A 23,511-nucleotide genomic window follows, 5' to 3' on the forward strand; every position below is an offset into this window, starting at 1 on the left:
AAGTAAAGTAAAATGTAAAATTCAAAACTTAGGTGTCAACATCTAAAAATGGTTTTAGCGCATTTTTCTTATGTTCAAATCTTCTACCTTTTGCAAGAATGGCTGCAAAACGCTTCAAAGTTGAGATATAGAGCTAAAAATTGATACAGATACTATTGGGGACATGTACTAGAATGTATCTAAGTTTGCAGGTCATATCTCAATCAGGGAGGGAGTACTGGCCCCCCAAAGTCGACTACTAAAAATTCAATTTTTTTCTTGCAAAGGGTAGAAGATTTGAACATAAGAAAAATGCGCTAAAACCATTTTTAGATGTTGACACCTAAGTTTTGAATTTTACATTTTACTGTACTTTTTAAATAAAAACTGAAATATTTTTTTTAATGTTCTATAAATTGCCTTAAAAAACGAAGAAATAAGCCATTAATCATTAAATTCTGATAACTATAAGTGGGGTAAAATTGCTTTCAAAAAAGTTCTCATAAAAAAAACACACTGTATTTTGGCTGTATATATATCTTTTTAAAGCTTCCCTTTTCTAAGAATATAAAGAATAAAAGGCATGCGAATAATTCTACAAACTTTCTTTCTCTTCAAAACAATTTTAAAGAATAATATTTATTATTAAGTTATCATTACTAATTCATGAATTACTTTCACATACATTTTCTTATCTTTTATTTGAAAAAGATTTTTATTTTTGATAATTTAACAACACTGCCTGTACCCCATTGCATTTTAAAGTTTTAAAGAAGAAAGTTTCATCTTATGACTTTTCAAATAATAGATAATTGATGAATTAGGCATTGTGGTTGGTATAGTTCAGGGAACTAGGGATACATTAATGTAAGTTTAGAAATAACAGACAAAGATTGATTAAATTTTCTTCCTTCAAGCCATTTTTGAGCAATTTTTATCATATAGGAAGATTAATTTGGTAACCTTTAAACTAGTTACTGTGGTTACAGTGAACTTAAGTTTTTGAAAGCCGTGTTTATTTTGAATAACTAGGATCTACCTATCCGTACATTCGTGGCAATACAATTCTATTGAAGTGTCTATTCGTTTGTTTGTAAGTCCAATCCGCATTTTCTTTTTAATTTATTTGTCACTGAATGCCCCCGGCCCAACCTTAAAATTAAATTATATCGTGAAGTGTAGTAAGATTGTCTTATTGTAGGTTAAGATCTCGGTAATTGAGTTCTTCTTTATAGAGAATCTTCATGAAGGTCCTGGAATTGTTTTAGACTATTTTATTTGGAAACTTAGGTCTTGGGATGGTTTAAGCTTATTTTCTGCCTCTCCCTCCCCTTTAGAATTCAATGCCTATAGATGCTAGGTGCACAACCGCAAGTATTTTAAGATATCATAAAGCTTTAAAAACCTCGGCTTTGTAGTTCAGCTACTCTTCAACTACTCATTGGCTGTACGTCCAACAGTCAGAGTATCCGTAAATGATTATAGCTAAATAACGAAATACTTTAATAATTTTGTTAAATGTTTAACTTTTTATTTTAATTTACTTCTTTTTATTCAGGTTATTAACAAAACTGGAAAGTTTTTGACAAACAATATAATTCTCGGACAGAAAGGTGAGCAATTTAAACTTTTTTAAGCATAGGTGTTTAAATGTCAAAATTTTCTATTGAGACTATCATTTTAAGTAAAATATCAACTTACTAAAGTGGTTTTTCTGATATAGGTATAATTAAAGATGATATTTTATCATGAATACATACCTAATAGTAAAATGGGGATTCAAATTCACCATATAAAAACAAGGATGACAACATCCATAAAAGCGAAGCTCTGAAACGATAGGACAAACGGACATTAACACATTATGTCAGAACTGAATAATCAGAATGCGAATGTATAATAGTCAAAGCAAAATTGTAAGTAAATTTATTGAAAAACTGCTTGATACAGGATAATGATTATGGACATACTTACATTTTTAGGACTTGATTATAGAGTTGCTTTGCTTATAATATTGTACTTTGTTGACCCAGGAATCAGTATACCAAAAATCAGACCAATCGGATAATTAGGTCACATACAAATTTGTTGTTATAAATGAAAAAAAATCAACATGTTTAAAATGGACGTACGGACATTCTGGTAATGATTATAGAGTTGCTACGCTTTCTAACTCGTACCTAACTATTACAGGAATCACCATGCAAAATTTGAAATCGATAGGACAATTCTAATATGCCTAAATTAAAGAAAAAAGCTATTTAAAAAAGTAAAAAAATCAACATGTTTAAAATGGACGTACGGACATTTTGGTAATGATTATAGAGTTGCCACGCTTTCTAAATCGTACCTAACTACTAAAGGAATCACCATGCAAAATTTGAAATTGATAGGACAATTCTAACATGTCTAAATTAACGAAAAAAGCTATCCGTGACGGACGGACGGACGGACGTACGGACGGACGGACGTACGGACGGACGGACCAACCCTAATTATAGAAAAGCTTCGCTTTTAAAAAGGAAAATGATAATATTTCATTTCCAAATAAGGATTCCGTGTATAAATGTATAATAGGACCCCTGTCAGGTTTCATCTTACAATTTTTACATTGTTTCAGTCTTTTATCTGCGTTGCTACTTTATAAGTATTATGTTTGGTTTAGTGCCGTGCGTCCGCTAGCTGCTGGGGGAGGTAATGGTTTTTGAGCTAAGCATAGACGTAAATAATTCTAATTCTGCTGCTACCTATAGTAACCTCTAGAGAAAGGTTGTGCAATCAATATATTTGAACAATTTTATAGAAAGGATTGATAACGCATAAGATTTTAAAAATTTGTTTTAAAAAATATAGGATTTAATAATCTAATTAAAAGATAAGTTTAAGAAAATTATTTAAACACCTTTAGGAATCTTTAAAATTAAAAAAACTAGGTTAATTTTATATTTAATCCTTATACATTGAAGCCATACAAATAATTTGGATAAAAAAATCTGTCCTATTTTAATATTGTAAATAAATTGAAATATCTTATTCGAATCTTAAACTGTATTTAATTTTCTAAACTATATTTAAAGTTGAATATGATTTTTAATCATTAATAAGACCAAATGTATTATTGTCATATTATACTGTACAATTTTAGGCTATAGTTGTTAAGAAATGATACCTACACTCTTTTATTTTGAACTTTTTTTACTGGTTTAAAAGAAATTACCAAAATAAAACTTGCTTTTGATTAAACGGTCTTTATATTGAAACCCTGGCTGTGTTTTTGAAGGCTCAGACTCAAACATGTCACCTTTCAGACAACTAGCATTAATGATGAACCATTATGCCAAAGACACGACATTCTTTGTTAAGAAAACGACACTAAAATGTTCTGAAAACAAGTACGTGAACATATATCAAAGCGAATTTCAATGAACTATAAAATTTACATATAATGGAACGCATAGATAACAAAGTAGTTTAAGTACTAAAAGCCCATTTTGCACTTTTTAAATTGCCAAAAATATATCTATAGGGTTGCTATGCTTAAAATATCGTCCCTTTTTGTTCTAGGAATTAATATTTAAAGTTTAAATCTATAGGATTATTCAAACTATGTCAATAACAGCTTGAAATCGGAACTTTGAAATGTCACTTTTACAGAGATCTTTCTAAGGACAATTTTAACATATATCAAATTGAAATTTGAAAGGACGTACAGACCTTAATTAAATAATAGAGAAGCTTTGCTTCTATATAAAAAGACTAGCTTATATCTTTTAGAACAGGTTTCGTAATTGACTTTTAGATAACATTTATCATCTAAACATTTTAACAAATTCATCCTAGATAGGGTTCTTAGGAGATTTTTTGTTAAAATTTTTGGCGGATTTTTTTCTATTGCAAATTCTAAATAATTTTGCTATTGTAAGTAGCATGGCCTTTGTTTGTCCTTTAAGATCACTTTAACTACTGAACTCATTGAATTTTCCATTTTTTAAAGAAGCTTTTTAAAGGCAATTGTATGGCTTTAGGCTTTGGCTTTTTTTGTTTTTACTTACCCCTTTGAATACAGAACTACTACATATATGCAAGTGGCAAAGATTGTAGTCTTGTTATCTAAATTAGTAAGATTTTTGTCTGTCCGTTAAGATCTCGCTTACCACTGAACTTATTGGTGCTTAATTTTAGGTAAGCTTTATATTGCATACAGAGCCCTTGGATGCTAGGGTCACCTATGGTAGTACGGTACTAACTTTGACAAAATGTCTTTAAACCCCACCTATAGTGTTTGTTAGAGGAAGGAGAGCGGGGGCAGGGAAGGTTGATGTTAATAAAAGCTTTCTCTTCAATTTCCTACCTTTGATTTCAGGGACAGGGAAGATTAAAAATATATAATTTTCTTTTTTATTGAGTAAGGGGAAATCACCCTGTCAATTTTACTGGTACCCAAAGTTTTATAAACATAATCTCTTATGTTTTAGCTTTAAAACTTTGAGTACAAAATCTTGATATATCTGGACTTTTCAACCATTAACTTTATTCTTTATAAGAGCTTCTTTTTTCCCAAAAATATGTAAAAAAAAAATAATAAATTTTTTTTTAAAGTCTTAGTATTTTCCGGTCTTCTGATTTTTTTTCTTCAAGTTTTTCTTGTAACACTCCCCCCCCCCCCTCACACCATCATACAGCTTTGTGTGAAAATTTTCTGGTATTTTTTTTTTGTTAGTCAACGTATCAGGGAAGAGGGAAAGATGATGAATAGCTATTTACAATTACAATTTTGGTTGTATCTTATCCCTGTATAACATAGGTCCTTCTTTTTTCGAATCTTTACTTTAAGGTTTGCTTAGCATATTAGGGCAAGTTTTTAAAATATCGCCCTTAAGACAACCAACTACAACCTTAGGAGGACGTCTTCTATAATGTAATAGTTGCCTCTGTTGCTCCCACTTGAGAACCATCCAATAAATGTCTTAGGAATGCCAAATACCCAGAGAGAGAGAGGGGACAATGGGCTGTTTATTACACTAGTCCCCAAAGAATATAATAACCTTATCTTATTCGTTGGCTGAACAACTTTGGGGACTTTAGTGAATTTTGTTTGGTTGGTTCATTAGGTGAGTATTAAAACGTTTTAACCACTAGGTAATTTTAATCTAAAGAAGGGGTAATTTTTTTATTAACATTTTGGATTTACATCAATTTACCTGCCATTGTCTTATCCCTTTAGATCCCTGCAAATACCTATCCCTTATTCCTGTGATACTGTTGTCTCATGACTTATACGAAATTGATGTTAGTTGTCTTCTCTATGGATGGGAGCAACTAGAAACTTGCTACTTAAGATCAATGATAATTTCAGTTGTTTCATTTTAACTTGTTATTAAAATGGCACACTTGATTTTCTTTTTCATTTAATTTAAGAATAGATTTTTGGCATGATAGAATTGTCTTATAGATTGTAAACTTCTTTTTGATATTTTTGAAACTTACTAATATTAATATTAAAAATTATAAGATAAAAAAAACAGTTTTGTTCGCTCAGGAGGGCCAAAGACCCGGGCTAACAAAAATGGTATTATCTTTCTGATTTTTATTTTAATATTGGTGGAAAATTGTCTGTAATACGATGCTATACATGATTTTTCATTTGTTTGTCATTGTTCTATAAATCAAGATGCAAATTTTTAGTAGCTCCTATTGTTGTTTATAAGAATCGTAGATTCACAATGTAGAACTTCAGGTTTTTGTACATTTTTTTATTATTGCTGATTTATTATAGACATATTGATATAAAAGCTTATTTTCCGAACATTCACGTAGGAAAACAAACAGCATTAATTTTTAAAAAATCTCTTTGCCTATTTGTAGTGGTATTATTTAATCAAATAGAGTTTTATTCATGTCAACTAAAACCACTATCTTCATAGAATTAAAATTATAATGATTAATACCTTTTAGTTTTTATAGCTTTCGAGTGTCAGTGCCAATAAAAAGATACTTAAGCGTGGACAACTGTCTGTAAATATTTAAATGAAATATATGTCATAAGAGTTTAGTAAATTCTATATAAATAACTAAATGTAAGAGATCCAACTGTTCTTGACTATTATAATGTACATTTGTTGTTTCTTATGAAATAACATATTACATGTAGGATAACTGCTTTTTCTTAGTGGGTGGTGGGGTTATCTCACCCCCCAACATATATCTCGACTTATTTTCGGAGGAGGGTGGAATCAAAGTCTTTGGGTATAAGGCAATTGACGATAAATTAATGTGTACCCCAATTTATGATAAACTAATTATCAGGGATCTAAAAGGATAAGACAATTAATGATATATGATGTACATCTCCAATAGTGATACAACCCAAGATATCCTTGCAAATCCTTTGTGTAGATGATTTAGATTATTAGTTCGACACTGCTAGTTCGTACTAACCAATCAAGATTGATTTAAAAAGATTTACTCAAATCTCCATTCCGCCATTTTGGAGATCTTTATAACCATACATTAGCAGTAGTTACATTATTATAAACATTCTTCAATGTTTTAGATATCTAAGCTTCTATAATACTAAACCATTTTTAAACATTCTATTCTAAAAATTTGAAATTTGAAAGAGAAATGGGTAAGGAAGATAAAAATCTGCTTTTGGTAACTGCTAAGTAATGGTCGGAAGAAAAATTTGTAGATTAAATAATTCCTCACTATCTATCTATATTAAAAATCAGTAGGATAGCTTTTGTCTCTAAAAATACTTCTTTTTCAAACTTTGAGTAAAATACTTATGTACTAAAATTCTTATCTAACTTTTTATGACCATTCTCTTTTCTTTTACTTTAGCCAATGTCAAGGGATGGTTAAACTAAAACCAAGGATGACAACATTCATAAAAGCGAAGCACTGAAACGGTAGGACAAACAGACATTAACACTTGTATAGTGTCAGAACCTAATAATCAGAATATAAATATATAAGAGTCGAAGCAAAATTGTAAGTAAATTTGTTGAAAAACTGCTTAATTCAGGATAATGTTTATGGACATACTTACATTTTTAGGACTTGATTACAGAGTTGCTTCGCTTATAACATCATACTTTTTTGTCCCAGGAATCAATATACTAAAAATCAGATCAATCGGATGATTAGATCACATAAAAATTTGTTGTTAAAAAAGTAAAAAAAAATAACATGTTTAAAATGGACGTACGGACATTCTTGTAACGGTTAGAGAGTTGCTAGGCATTTTAAATCGTACCAAACTACTACAGGAATCACCATGCAAAATTTGGAATCGATAGGACAATTTTAACCTATTTAAATTAACGAAAAGAGCTATCTCTCTGGGACGGACGGACGTACGGACCGACCCTAATTATAGAAAAGCTTCGCTTTTAAAAATGAAGTTACATAATATGTTAAATTTAATATACAATACCTAATTGATAGGGGAACAATATAATTGATTAAAGGAGAGTTATGTGATTTTTATTGAATGAAAATTTTACCTATCCATGTGTTCATGGTGGTTGTATTTACATTTTTGCCAAGATTTTTTTAAAAATATGTAAAAGATACTTGAGATAAAAACAATGATGATAAAATGTAATAATTTGAATTTCATGCACAAGAACTTGGGGAGATGATTTTTATATCAACGATTCCAATATCCTAACTCTAAAATTGTCCTACCTTTACTACGCCTATAATGCCTAATTTCTTAGGAATCAATCAAATTTTAAATCGACAGAATGATTTTCAACGTGTAAAAAATAAAAATAGCTTATTTTCACAGGTGTGATCACTCAATATCAGCTGTAACCAAAAACTAATTAATTGGAAAAAATATTTGGTACTTTATGCTGATTTTTTCAAGTGTTTAGGGGGCAACATATCGTATAGATTTATTTGGCTACTTGGCTAAACCTTATTCCTTACTCATTATACCTACCAACACATTGTTTTTTACAACGTAAATCAAAATTGAACGGTTTTATAGGAACAATGCTTCAACTGAACATGTAATACTTAAATACTTCTAAATGTCTTTTATTAGTCTGACTTTTCATTGCAAATTTTTTATATCTTTGGTCCGACGGACATTATATGAGAAAGTAACTTTTAAGTTGTTCCTGCATTTATATTTATAAATTATATGTGTTTTCGCACGCTAAGCTACATGACTTATACCTTACTGATTGTTTTCTCTTACCCCAATGGATTTAATATTCATGGGATGTTAACACCAGATTTTCAAGTTCTCTATTAAAATGAAACTCGTAGCGGACTAAAATGATTTTACCTCCATCCACCCCCTTTACCCCATCCCCTCCATTCTTACTCTATGAACGAACTGACCTATAAAGGAGTTCCATGTCATAATATGAATGTATATTCTATATCCATTCTCACCCCTTTCTAGTTTTGTGCCATTTGTGGGCATAATATTTATTTCAAGAAGTACACATACAAACGCGACAATTAATGTTAGTTTAAGCCGTGTACTAGCTGAACTAAGCATGGAAAAAATAGAGTTTATTTTATGTAAAGTTATGTAAGTTTTAATGAACTTGAAAATATTTTTTACTTGAACTTGTATGAACGTAGCTATTCTTTAATTTATGTTTTGTATATCCAATAGTTTGTTGGCAAATGTGTAGGTAATTAAATATGTTGTTCCTTAGTGTATACATTGTAAACTAATATGTGAATTGTCTGCTAATGAGCCATGACATTTCCCCCTGATATTTTTTCAAATCATATTTAAATGAAAGATAATTTTAAACAAATTTTACTTCTGAAAGAGGAAGATAAAATCTTCTATTAACCTATCCCTATATCTGTTGTTTTAATATTTGATCTAGGTATTTATTTCACATTTTTTTATTCAGCTGCGCTTTTCAAAGGCCAAATTCTCCTTGTTTTTGGTGTAGAAACCGTGTTCCAAAGTTTGTAAAACTAGGATTACAGTTTCATCAAACTTATACAAAAAACAAATGTAAATATGTTTCAAACATTTCAAATTTTCACAGATTCTTCTCAATTTAAGGTTGGACCATTTGAAAACACCCCTCTACCCACATTCATCCCCTCCCCTCCTACTAGAGGAACCTACTGGCCAATCAATGAACACTATAGTAGCAAACTTAATTAACGACAAAATTTACCCTGACATATTATCCACATGATAATTAACAAAATTACCTCTTTAAATTTCGATTATTATTAGAGTTTTAGCACTGTCAGTTTGAAATAACCAATCAAAGTTTTCGAGTCAACGAATAAGAGAACATGTTAAAAAAACATATTTACCTGGACTTTTATACTATTGAAATGAAAATTTAGATTGGGGGTGGGGGGCTGATAGGCCGAATAAAATTCAAGAAATGTTGTAGCATTGGCGTGAAATGAAAAAGAAAATAAATATTTAAAATTATACAACTTATTCAAAACATTCTTTCATTTTACACATTTTAGAAGTCATTTAAATTTAAATTCCAGTTTTAAATCTTTCTTCTCTTCTAGAATTTAAGTCTCTACGTAAAAATACCAGTATGATGAAATAGTCTCATGAGTTTAAAACCTTATAATTGAATATGTCTAGCATTTTTTTAAGTGTTACAAAAAGTTTGTTCGACACGTCCATTTGATAACTATTTATGATGTAATACTCAAAGGCCTTAATTACAATGAAATATTCCTGGAGGGAGGGAGGAGACAATGAACTCTTTTATAAACACGTCCTCTCATTCTTTGACTACTCAAATACTTTATTGTTAGGTACAGTCTTTTGTACTAATGATTATAATATACATAAGATTAAATTTTTTTACATTAATTTTCCGTCATAATGATATCTTATCTCTTAACATCCCTGAAAATAGTGGATACAATTTCCTTTGCTTTTATGTATTTCTTCATCCTTGTTTGTAAATTCGTCCCACTCCTAAAGAGATACAGGGTTTTCTTTTCTTAAAGTTTGATCAATTTTAATCATAAGATTTTTGTATATTAATGTAGGATTTTAACCAGTTTCCTCTTATTCCCCCCTCCATTCCTACCACTCTTTTATTTTGACCCTTCTAAATGGATGCCTACGGATATTAAGGAATAATACAATGGTCGATAAATTGATGTACAACCCCATTAGCATTATATAACTCTTTCTTGTGATAAAGTGTAAATACTGCTTATTTAACCATTCTAACTTTAATAAAAATACCCATATTTATCTACAAATGTTGAAATGTGTTTATAAAACTTTGGAATTAGGACAACTTACAGTCTATTGTCTCCTCCCTCCCTGGGCTCAAATTATAAATTTTTGGCTTACATAATATGATTAAAATAGGTAAAAACCTGTCCCTGTCCTCCCTGACATTTTGTTTAGAAATCTGATAAGATTCTTTTAAAATCAGATACAAATATTTTTAAAATATTGACAAAAATAGTGGAAAATTTTAATTGATAACGATTTTGTTTTTAATTCTAAAAGACAAAGTTTTTTAATATCTTTTAAGATTAAAGTAACAACTGGAGGGCTTTTCAGGGAAAATTTCTTTGGCCCTGGACAGATTTTTAGGGTTAGGTACGATTTCGAAAAGGACACAAAAGATCTTTCCTCCAATTTCAGTTTATTCTGTCTTCGGTAACTTTTAGATTAATTTAACAAACATAAATGTATTCATTCTGCCTTTGTTAGCATGTTATTTTTATGCTTTTCTAAAAAAATGCATCTAGTGTTCAGTTATTCCACAAATTCAAAAAAAAATTTCAATGCTTTCTCGTCATTTCTATGGCCTTGTGTTGCCCAAAAATATAGGTACCCCAGAAGTTTAGTTACATATCCATTTTTCTCAGCTCACCCTCAGTGTCCAATTTAAATGTAATAGGTAATAGATATTGCCAAAAATTTCAAGTATGAATAATAATATTGACAAGGATGTGTATTCTGAAGAAAAGATTTAAATATTGCAAGCATATCAAATATAGAAATAAACATATTTACAAAAGTAAGAAAGAATTATTTTTAAGTTTATAAGGACGTACTTACTTTTAAGATGCAATTATTGAGATGCTTATAACACTGTCTTTAATCGTCCTATATGAATCATTATTTCAAAGGTTTAACTAACAGAATAGAATCGAGAACAAATAGGTTTTGAAAAAATATTTTATTTAAAGAAAAATTATATTTTGTTTGCAAAAAAATTAATTCTTCACATTTAATATCTTTCTCTGTTAGTAAGAGTATACAATTAGTATAATAACCAAGGTTCTTCAGGAATAAGACAATAAATTGATGAACACCCAAAATTTATTAGTGAAAAATTGTTGCACTTGTTGGATTTGAAAAAAGTACCTAATTCATTTTAATGAATGATTTAAACAACTTTGGTTACCAGTAAACAACAGTCCACATTCCCTCTCTCCCTAATTATAACCTATAGACAAAGCCAAAGATATGATTCGAAATTAAGATAAGCAGTTGGTACAACTAGATACAAATCAACTTCTCCCAGTGGGATTTTATTAATTATCAATATTTAAACAAGGATAAATGTGTCCATCAGTAGCGCAGCTGTAACCTTAACCCTTTAAGAGAGTGCAATGTCAAATATATAGGCGAGGGAGGGAGGGGATTTTGGACTGAAAACTCTACTGGTACCCATATTTTGATCAACACGATATCTATTTTTTTTTTTATTAGAAACTTAGGGAACTATTATTAATTCTTCATTAATTTGTATATACCTTTAGTGTACAAACTTTTCAACCAATGACTTTACTCTACTGAAGAAATTGGGTGTAAATTTATCTTCCATTAAATTAATATCCTTGCAGATTTACTTTATTGTTACTTACGATCTAAAGAATGGCGTTTTTTTAGTAAAGCTCTTGTTTCTAACTTCCATTTTTTATTTTAAAAATCTTTATATGAGAAGGATAGTAAAGGTTTTGCTATAAATTATAATATGAATACAAACCTATCCTAAACAGAAATTTATCTAGAAAATGAATAGAATATTTGAGGGTAGGTAGTTGAATAAAGCAAAGCTTTCATGTAATAAGGCTAAGTCTGTCTGTAGAACGTTCTATCTAAATTTCTTTTAAAAATATTTGTAATAATCTTTAATAGCAACTTTACTTTTAATTTTTAAAAAGTAGGTTTTTTCAAGGTATTTTAAGGGATATGATGATTAACAAAATTACCCCTTTAAAGTTATTTGTTGAACAAACTTATTAGATTTAATAATACTCTCCATAGTTTTTAAACAAACGACTAAGAGTTTTGTTTATAAAACATTGGAAACCATTGTTATTTACAGTCAAATGTCCCCTCTTTCCTTACTAAAACATAATAAAAATTATTACAAAGCTTCCCTATAGAAAAACCTAACCTAGCCAGCCAAGCCATTTTTACTAAATGGACACACACATTCACATTTCACACATTAAAAACTTAAGTAAATTTATTTATTTTTCTTGATATTACAAGCGTATCAACTTAAAAATTTGTTATTCTACCTTTTTGATTTTAATTTTACTTGTTATTAATGTACAGTCTATCTAGTTAGTCGAAGTTGGGGAAAATTTAAAAATCTCTCTTATTCATATATTCCCTTTTCCATAGGATATGGGATAAGGATTTTACAATTTCTTTAAAGTATCTCCAGTGAATTGGCCATTTGAGAGATTTTACTTGACGTACAGTACACAAACTTAATACATTCTGCAATACAATTATATAAAATCTTAGTTTATTTTTGTTTGCTATATTTAATTTCATAATGCCTTTCTTTATGATTTTCCATTTCTTTGATAATCTATTTTGATATCTATCTGTCTGTATGTCTGTCTGTCAGTCTGTATTTCTACTGTTGTCTAAATTAGCATCCCTCCAGGCTAAATACACAGAGCTGTCCTACAATCAAACATATTTTTTAGTTGCGCAGCTGGTATTAAATTACAGCAGGAAGAATAGGGACAATGGGCTGTTTATTACACTAGTCCCCAAAGTTTTTGATAAAGATTTCTTATTCGTTGGCTTAACATTTTTGGGGACTTTTAATGAATTTTGGTTGGTTGATTCATTAAGTTGAGAGTCCAAATGTTTCAATTATTAATTGTAATCTACAGAAGGGGTAATTTAGTGTATTAACACTGGGGATGTACATCAATTTAACGGTCATTGTCTTATCCCTTTAGATCCCTAAAAATCCTTATAAATCTGTAGTATATTTGACTGTTCTTATCGAATCTGAAATATTATTTTCCCTGATTATTAAGCATTAAAACGATCTAATTAAAAAGTTTATTGAGCTTTTAAAATATTCCAATTTCATCATAAATCGCACTTGTCTACTTATGCTAAAAAAAAAATTTTAATTTTTATGCTGTTTTATATGGAAATTAATCTAGAACTTCACAAATAAAGCTAAAATTAACCAAGTTTTGTATTTGAGCAAAAGTTAGAAAATTAATTTTGGTTTTTTCTACCAATGGCAAGTGGATAGAGCGTACACAGCCCTACCCTCCTTTTTTTGTGAGGCATAAAGATTTCATGTTTTATATCTTAATTAAAATCATGTTGGAAACTTTCTTCTTGCATTCTGTAGAGACCTAGAATAAATATGTGGAATGAAATAAAGATAGTTTGGATGAAGGGTGGGATATGGAAGCGACGAGCTACTTTAATGTAATGGGATTTAACCTTATATTTATTTGAATTGGTTCTCTTAGCGTAGAGCTGGATTTTTCTAAATTTATTGAGCTTCTCAATTTTTATATGAAGCTAAATATGTATATATTTGTTAGACAGTTAAGGTATTCTAAATCTATAAGTCTTATTTGTTTGTATGTTAGTTTATTTGTTTTGGGTATGGTTACTTTACTTTAGCTGTATGCTCTAAAATGGCTTTTAATATGTTTTTTTCTGTAATTAAATTGATTTACATCTTTATCCAAATGTCTGAATAATATAACTGTCAATCAGATTTGCTTAGATTAATGTGTCCTTGTTATTTGACTCATTTTCTAATAATATCTTTTTTTCAGAAAAAGAAACCCTGCAAATGAGTAAAGAGAATATATAAAAGGTAGGATTTTATCTTAATTTTGATATCTACTACTTTTATTTTTAAAAGATTTATATGGTCATTTGAATATGAGCAAATAAATAAAGATATAACTGCTCAACTAGTGCACATATCATATACCTTGAGATGTATACATTTTTGAATGAAAACTCGTTCTCTTTGCCAAGTATGAGAATTCTCAATCAAAGTTTTGATTAGCTTGTCATCTTTATTTTCAAATGTCAAGCTCTTCTGTAAGTAAGGCCTGTTCGTCAAAAAGTTTGGAAATGTAGTTTTTACTCATATTTTAAAAGAATAAAAAATTATGATTTGATTGGGTTAGAATACCAAAAAATGTATATTAAAGGTATATTTGTTGTACTACACCTTTTTTTTCTCTATGGACAATTCTATCAAATACAACTTTTGATCAGTGCATAATTAGCTACTTTACCCTTGGTTATTCCATCAACCAACTTAAGTTTTTATCTTATAACCCAACGGGGACATTGCTCTTTTAAGGGGTTAGGGATGAGGGATGTTTCAAAACCTATAATTTGCTTATCTAAAAAGTAAAACCCAAATGTTTACAAATTAAAACATTTTGTAATAATATACAAGATTAATTACAAATATCTATTATGGATAGAATTATAGATTAGATGCGCCACATAAGTAAATCTTACATTTTTGTTTGCAAAATATTCTGACACATAAACAATAACATGGTCCAATGAGTCTTTTGACTTTGAAGTCATTAATTTCAAACAAAATATGGTAAAATCCTCTAAATTTCAAGGATAGAAATGCTGTCATCCTCCCTTAATATTTTCAAAACATAAAAAATTACATTTCATTTGTGTTGGTTAGATTAGGGTAAGCAATGTAGAGCCTAGAAAGATAAAGGTTTCCTTTCCCGAAGGGGTGTTAGCATAATTCCCTATTTCCCATTTTGACCATTAAACATTGGTGGTAATATTGATGTTCTTTTTGAATATTATTGTATTATCTTTAATAATTTCAATTATTTTAATGATAAGCATTTAATTTGATATATTGTAGACGTACAGACTCTAATTATAGCAAAGCAATGCTATTCTTGAAAAAGGTGTGGGAGTATTTCTTCCTGGGGTGCTAGGCGTTGCCTTAGTTAATATTTAATAAGTTTTCGGCCAATCTAGCCAATTTTTTCCGTACTATATGCAATTAGTCTGTAATGCTACAATGCTACAAACATGCCTTTATCACTAACAACTACTTTACCAGAAAACCTTCAAAATATTTATGAACTAGATAAATCTTCTATACTTTAACTAACTGATTTTTAAAATTGTCCAACAAAATATTTAGCAGCTTTATGTGAAGTAACATTATTCAAAAAGGCATGATTTGATTATTTATAATTTTACAAAATATATAAAATATACCAAGAATTGCTTCCTTAATTTTTCAGGGCAGGCTGGAACTAATCTAAAGAAAAGAATTAAGCAAAAACAATTATAATTATCATTAGCGGAGCAAAACCAAGCTATTTAAATATGAGACTTAAAAATTCCCTACAAGTTATGAGCGCTGCCACTTAATATCAAAAATAGAACATTCATTTAGAATAAAAATGCTTTAAAAAGCATACTGATATCAAACGGCTGATCTTAAGTATCGATTTAAAGCTCGAGTATTTTATTTATCCTAGCTTTACCTATTTAGATTCTTTTGATAACATTTTTCATGCAATCAAATAAATACTAAATACTTCACTGTGGAATTTTGTATTGAAAAACGGATATTTTAATACAGTTTTTATTTTATAATGGTAAAATTGCTTTATTACTTTATTTTTTATTTATATTAATGACACTATTAGTAAATTTTTGATTCTACATAAGCTCATCGCTAGTATTGTACTATAACTAACACCTTTAAAGGCCTTAATCCTAACAATGAACTTAAGCTTAATTTAATTTATTATCTATAGTTCAATACAAAGTACTTCGCGTAAAACCAGGTTTTATTATTTAAAGATGAATTTAATATTTGAGATGATTGACCTCTTTAGATACTTTTTATTTTATTTTACTATAATGTTCAGTGGCGTGTCGTAGGGGTCCAACACCCTCCGTAACATTAAAATTTTGTAGGCCTATCCTTTCCTTTTTTTCACCCCTTAATGGATTCACACACCCCCCTGTGAATTACTTTGCAGGCCACTTAAGCCATTTACAATTTTTAGAGGGAATTTACGATTTTTAAAAAAATTCTATATTCTTAGTGTTTTTTACACTGTGTCCCTAAATATCCCTTGTAAGTGTGTACTGGGCGTAAAATTAATCCCCTTTCACTTCAACTTTTTGTCAGGGGGAGACTTTTTAGTAGTAATTGAAATTTTACATTTGAATTTATTAATTTAATTTAAGTTTTGTTGTAAATTACTTCCTATAGGTAAATCTACTGTTTAAAACACATCGATTGTTCGATCTTTGTCTGTATTTTTTTTATAACTGCAGTTGTTTTGATAATAAAAAACAATGAAGAAGTTTTAAATCAATAGAACAATTCTTATTTTTAAAAATAATCATTAGTGACAAATGATGGTCAGATTTTTAATATCTTGCAGAAAATGTTATAATTAATGTAAGGAAAACATTAAGAGTGTTATAAATTGACAAGATATATCCATTACTTTGTTTGGGCTTGTTTTGGTGTTTCTTGCATTATTACCATAAGTTATTTGTAGCGATTGTGTTGGGTATGTTTTTGTTTGTCCTGTCAACAATTTCACAGGGATCCAATAGGATAAGCCAATGGCCAATAAAATGATGTACATCCCCAATGATGATACACAAAATTACCCCTTCTATAGATTCAAATTAGTGGTTGAAACGTTTGAACATTTAACTTGATTAACCAACCAGTCAAAATTCACTAAAGTCCCAAAGTTGTAAAGCCAACGAATAATAAAACATTATCGCAAAACTTTGGGGATTGGTGTAATAAACAGCCCATTGTCCCCTCTCTCTCTGGTAATTTCACGTGTTATTAGGATACCTTTAAAAGGAGAACTGATAGGTCTTTATTTATAAGGAAGCGTTGCATTAGTCCTAGTAAGTTTTTAGACTATAATGTTTAAATTCAGTGATATAACTCCTTCCCTAATTTTCTAAAGGCTAAGTCGCATTTTTTGGTGAGTTTGCAAGATTTGTATTGTTTGGTGTTATGTGCTCAACAAATATTGTTTCAGCTGACATCTCTTTCACCACTTTTCACAGTGGTATACTTTGAGCCAAAATTTTAAGTTTCAAGGTTTTGTTTTCATATAACTTGTCGTTGCTTGCAACCAAATTTCGATTAAGCAGCGATAACCCCCAGACCCTTAGTTTTGAAATAAATTAAAAATAGTTTTGTCATCCTTTTTTATTTAAAATTAATTGGCATATTTGCTACTTTTTTACAATTCTGATCCAATTTGCATTTTTATGATATGTCATTTATAGCACCTCATTATTCATAATTAAAACACATGGACAATTTACATTAGATTTAGTATCAACCTTTTCCAACAATATTTTCTTTATAGAGATCAATCACAGAATACTATTGTTCAAAATAAGTTAGATAGGTAACAATACAAGTATCTAGAAAAATAGTTAATAATCCGCGTTGTTTACTTGCTTTTCAAGTTCAAATAGATGTATCTCTACTTTTGAATGTTGTCATCCTTGTTTATCATTTCATTAAATTGATTATTTAAATAGATCACATATGTTTACTGAAATATTAATTATGTGCTGTTCATTATTTAAATTATAAGATAATAATAATCAGAGATATTTGGGACACTTTGTTACAGAAAATGAAAAAATGCTTTAGGATTGAATATTTTATTATGAAGTTATCAAAATACTTTTATCTTGTCCTCTTTTGAAAAAATATTAAGCTTTGATATGAGATGAATAGATCACCCTAGTAAATGTTTCTTGTATATATACAGCCAGATATTTCCCATTATAGAAAAGCTTTGCTTAAAAAATGTGATACAGCATTTATTAAAAATTGTTGATGAAATTGTTGCATTTTATGATGCTGTAAACTTTGGGGAGCTATTTTCCCTTTTATTCGTTTGTACCGCAATTATCATTCTTTTTACATATCTAAATCAGTAAAAATAAACTTTTTTTTTGTAAAGTAGTTAAAATTTTGTCTGTCAAAATCTTGTTAACCACTAAAAAGGTTCATTATTCTAGGGAAGCTTTACAAGGATCCCAGGATTTAAGCTATTTTATTAAGTCACAAGGGCTATTTTTTCTGGATTACTGTGTAAATCCGTTAGTCAAATAAGATATAATTTTTCACTCTGCTGAAATTGATATAAACAAAAATGAATAATATTCTGTTTGTCTGGCAAAGATTTCTTTTGGTGCAAATGACAGAATTTTGCGAATCGAGGGGTAGAAATAGCAACAAGTTTAATTGTGCTAAAAATGACATTGTCAAAATGATGCACTTTTTACATTCTGTGCACGCAATATCCTCAACAAAATATTATGTCAACTATGTTTTGTTTTTGTACGATATTTATATTCAAAACAAGAAGTATTTTTAAGACTTTAAGGTTTTTAGAGTAGGAAATTATTACATACCAACCACCTTTAGAAAAACCTTTTTTATGAGATAAGGGGTTTAAATTCCCATTAGAAATTATCACACCCTTACCTAACCATGCCCTGTTTAATGTTTTTCTGATAATGAGAACCTAATATTCAAATCGTTAGGAAGAACAGAGAGACATACTACCCCTTAACATTTCATAACTTTAATTACCACAAAGAGGACCAAAGCAATTAGATTTAGCTACAGCTCTTTCTTCCCTCTGTTACTTTAAAGCCCCCAAAGACAGAATTGCACAAATTGTACAAATAACATAAATGTTGTGAAGGTTAGAAAATGGGACACTCAATTATCACTGGTCTAAACTTTTGTTATTTGATGGTTGCATCAATTCTCAGTAGTGTTTATTTTATTTTATTTGTCCATTGGTTTTAACATAAGTTCTTTACTATTTTGCTAAAGAAGGTGTATCAACTATTTTTTTTATAGCTAGCCGGTTCTTTTAGTAAGTAGTAGATGTAAAATTTTTCATAGAATTCAGATATGCAATCGGTTTTTTTGTAGACCTCTTATTTTTTAAGTAATTTAAGTTTTAAAAAAAAAAATTAAGTCGATTTTAAGGTACTAAAATGCAACAAAAAAAAGAAAGAAAATGGTCATTATGAACAAAAATAGTAAGATCTTTAATTTGACACCTTACTTTTTCAATTCTGTCAGGTAATTATTGAAAAAATCGATTTTTTTTAACCCACGAGAATAAAAACTTTGAACTTAATTTTATTATTTCACAAATAAAAAAATATGGGTTCATATATACCTTCAGAATCAGAAAAATATTACGAATCCATTGTAAGCAAAATTGAAAAAAAAAGTTTACAATATAGTATATAAACTACAATAAAAGGAATTATATGAAAATATCATATTATATTGTACAGGCAACGTCTTAATTCTTCAATTGAGTATAAAAATGGGAAGGGGGTAAAGAGGGGGTAAAGAGGGGGTAAAAAAGGGAAGACAACAGTGTTGTCTGAACAAAAAAAATAATTGGCCATTTCTTTAATTTTTTAATTTTTTAATTTTTTTCAATTTTGCTTACAATGGATTCGTAATATTTTTCTGATTCTGAAGGTATATATGAACCCATGTTTTTTATGTCTGTTTGAGAAAATATTTAGGTCTAAAGTTTTTATTATACCGAGGTTAAAAAAATAGATTTTTTCAATAATTACTCAACAGAATTTTAAAAGAAAGGTGTCAAATTAAAGATCTTACTATTTTTGTTCTTACTGGCCATTTTCTTCTTTTATTTTGTTGCGTTTTAGTACCTTAAAACCGACTTAATTATTTTTTTTAAAAACTTAAATTACTTAAAAAATAAGAGGTCTACAAAAAAACCGATTGCATATCTGAATTCTATGAAAAATTTTACATCTACTACTTACTAAAAGAACCGGCTAGCTATAAAAAAAAAAGTTGATACAACTTCTTTACTAAAGTTTTGGTATTAAATTCAATCTTTTTAACATCCAGCTACAAGACTGAAGAGGGTGCCATGAAATATAATTCTATTAATAACTAAGAAGTATCAGAGACTTTTTCACTCAGTGAATTTATCATTGAAGATGAGTGTGTTATTTTTATTTCAGTTGTCATATCACTCCCTGATCAAGCCATATACCTATAGATTTGTAATATAGTTAAATATACTCAATACTTTTATTATTCATTTTGATTGAACCACATTCTATCTTAAACAAGAACAATTTTATCTTTAAGTTGCGTGGCAATAAGAAGCTATTAATCTTGATTTTTATGTCACACAAATAAATTTATTCTTAAAAACGCACGGCTAGAGCTGTACTACACAATAAGAACACACTTCTTAGTAGAAAATATATTTCGCTTTATTCAAGCCATCTCAATTCTATAAAATAACAACCATATTTGCAAAAATTCTTAAGAAAGCAACAAGCTTTTATAGAAGTTAAAATTAATATGATTTTAACAAAAAAAAAACAGGTTAAAAATATTAAGTACTTTGAAAAAAGGAATTTTTAAAAATAAATAAAATCTTTTTATTCTTACCGAAATTCACTTTGTCCGTGACATTATGGGGGGGGGGTTCATTTTTTCGGCTGACATTATTAGTGAAGATTCTCTGTACCAATGAGCATTTATTATATGATTTGCTTAGTACGTCGTTCTTATCCTTCAATAGATAAAAATACTTTTTTTATATAAAGGTATTTTAATTTGTTTTCAATGATTTATCTTATTTTTTTCATGATAACTGAATATTTGCTCTACAACTCAATTTGTCTTATTTGTCTATCCGTTATTTTTTGTGCTTTTACTTATGTATGTTGACATCCTTGTTTATTTTTTTAAAATTCATGAATAAAGTTATTTATAAGAAAGCTTCACTCTGCTATAATGATATATTTTATTTTATTCATAGACTTATGATGGCTTAAATAAATAGCATATTCCATACAATTTACATAACATTAAATGTTTTGGTTAGCTTCATTCATGGATTTAAGAATTGGGACTAAGATTTAAATATTTTGAATCACTGAACTCATGAATTTAAGGATTATACTTTTAATATAAATGCTTGGTTTGCCTTATTTATTAATTTAAGGATTAGGAACCAGATATTTCACAAAGTTTATTCATAAGTTTTACTAACTTTTACAATCAATTTTTATCAGTCTGTGATTTAAGATCTCTAAAATGTTAGCATTAAGTTCTTTTTACATTTCATGAAAGCTTGACTTTTATGTGCCTTTGATTTTTCAAAAATCAAATTATTTTTTCTTCATTACCTAGTTATAGAATAATGCTTATTTTTAAAAGTATGTTTTAACCTGTAAGTTTTCCATTTACCTATTCCTGTAGACACTGCAATAGTTCCTAATATGCAAAATAAAAGAGTAATATGTATCTATAATATATACATACTTATTCTTTAAGGTAGAGAAATGGAGAGAATTTCTAAAATATTCGTATTAAAATTGATCTTTTAGGTAATTTAGGTAAAGATTTCTCCCAACATAAAAGGCCCTAGGTTTCAACTTTGGATATCATCTCCGCACATTTTGTAGGCCATTTGATACTACTCTTACATCAATCATTCGTATATTTTTTAATGTATGTAGTATATTTTAATTCCAAGAAGATATGCTAAAAGGCATACTCTAAGAATATAAACCCTGAAATATTTACATAGATGAATCTATCTAAATAGGAGTGATATCATTTTCGCATAATGTCATAATCACAGAAAGATATTGCAAATAAATTATAGAGGTGTTAAATGATGAAAGGGAAGCAAAGTTAAATTAACATATTTTTATGGATCTTAAGGGATATGACAATGAAATATAAAATGATTTACATCCCCAATAACGAAAAACAAAATTACTTCTTTTGTATGTTAAAATTATTTTGGACATATTTACAACATGAAATCACAATTGAATTAAAGTACCCAAAAATTCAAAGTCAACTAAAAACGTGGTTGTAAAACTTTGGATACAAGTGTAATTTAAGTCCAATGTCCCATAGCCTGCTGCATATTGTGAACTTGTAACAATTTGTGGCCTGAGTGACTGAATATAATAAAACATTTGGTGTAATTGAAGACACACCATCTAAATAGTTTGTGTGGGGGTGTCTTTGTTAATACACTCTCCCAGCATTTTAAATATTTGTAAGCATCGTTGGAATTTAATATTTTGTACAACAATTTTAATTCTAAGGCATGTTTTTTTTTAAAATCTAGTAGAAAGAATTGCTACGTTTCTTTTGAGCTGAGTAAATTAAACAGATTTTACTACATGATTAGGTATTACATTTGAAAAGATACTTATTTTAATTAGACATTAAAGTATAGTCAACGTGCTATATTTATTTAAGAGTACATTAAACATTGAGCTTTGGTTAAGATAAAGGTAAATCACAGAAAAATTAACTGAGGTTCCTATTTTAAAAATTTAACATCCTTCTACCAGTTTCATAGCAATATGACAGCAGACAATTTCAGTAAGAATATATAAATGGACGTACAGCCTTTCAAATTGACTATGAAACGAGATGTTATATATTAGGTTTCTGTGATATCGTTTATCCCTAGAATATTTAGGGTGGCTCCTTTTCTAGGCAACATTCCTTATTTAGATTTATTCTATACAATATTATAGAAACAGGAATACCTCAATGCAAGATAAATTAATCTTCCCTTTATTCAATGAGGACAAAATTTGTTATTCTTTCTTTGATAACACTCTTTATTCATATTTTTTACATGTATAGTGATAAGACAATAGTAGATAAAGTGATCTAGTCTCTCAAAAGTTATGAAGTTAGGTAAATATTAATTTTAGTTTTAAACCAACTATCCATTGTCACTTAAATCTATAGCCACGCTCGAAATGTTCAAGTACTGAACACTCCGAAAAGAATAAAATAAATAAAAGGAGGATGTGCTTAAGGACCATTTGGGCAGGGGGGGGGGTTTACTCGAGAACCCTTAGAGCTAGAGGGAGCTAATTTTGGATTTAAGCTTCTATGGGGCCAAAGTTACTTTTAAAATTATCGTCGACCCCCCACCCCCCCAAAAAAAAATTTTTTTTGGGGGGGGGGGTAAAAATTTTTTTTTATTGCATTTCTCGCCGAATTAGGCAATTTGGAATCATTTGAGACCATGTTATTTTTTTCAAAAATTTTTCGCCTTACAAGCAACCCTGCGGGGGGACTTTTTCAAATTCTCGTTTATGAAGGTATATCTTAAATACAGTATGCTACTCTCTTAGTTTTAAAGATAATTGGATGAAATCTTTTT

The 23,511-nt window shown here is 28.9% G+C and overlaps 1 protein-coding gene across 6 annotated transcripts in view; it reads left to right on the plus strand.

Moving 5' to 3' along the window:
• Positions 1-23,511, plus strand: part of LOC145317409 (uncharacterized) — a 121,734-nt gene that overhangs the window by 43,506 nt on the left and 54,717 nt on the right. For all 6 annotated transcript variants that reach the window (XR_013878987.1, XR_013878988.1, XR_013878985.1 and 3 more), the window contains 2 exons: positions 1,538-1,592; positions 14,038-14,078. The gene's annotated coding sequence lies outside the window, so the exon portion shown is untranslated. The remainder of the gene's footprint in view (positions 1-1,537; positions 1,593-14,037; positions 14,079-23,511) is intronic.

Source organism: Acartia tonsa, chromosome 4 (genome assembly GCF_053477335.1).
Source record: "Acartia tonsa isolate MP-2025a chromosome 4, ASM5347733v1, whole genome shotgun sequence".
Taxonomy (NCBI): Eukaryota; Metazoa; Arthropoda; class Copepoda; order Calanoida; family Acartiidae; genus Acartia; species Acartia tonsa.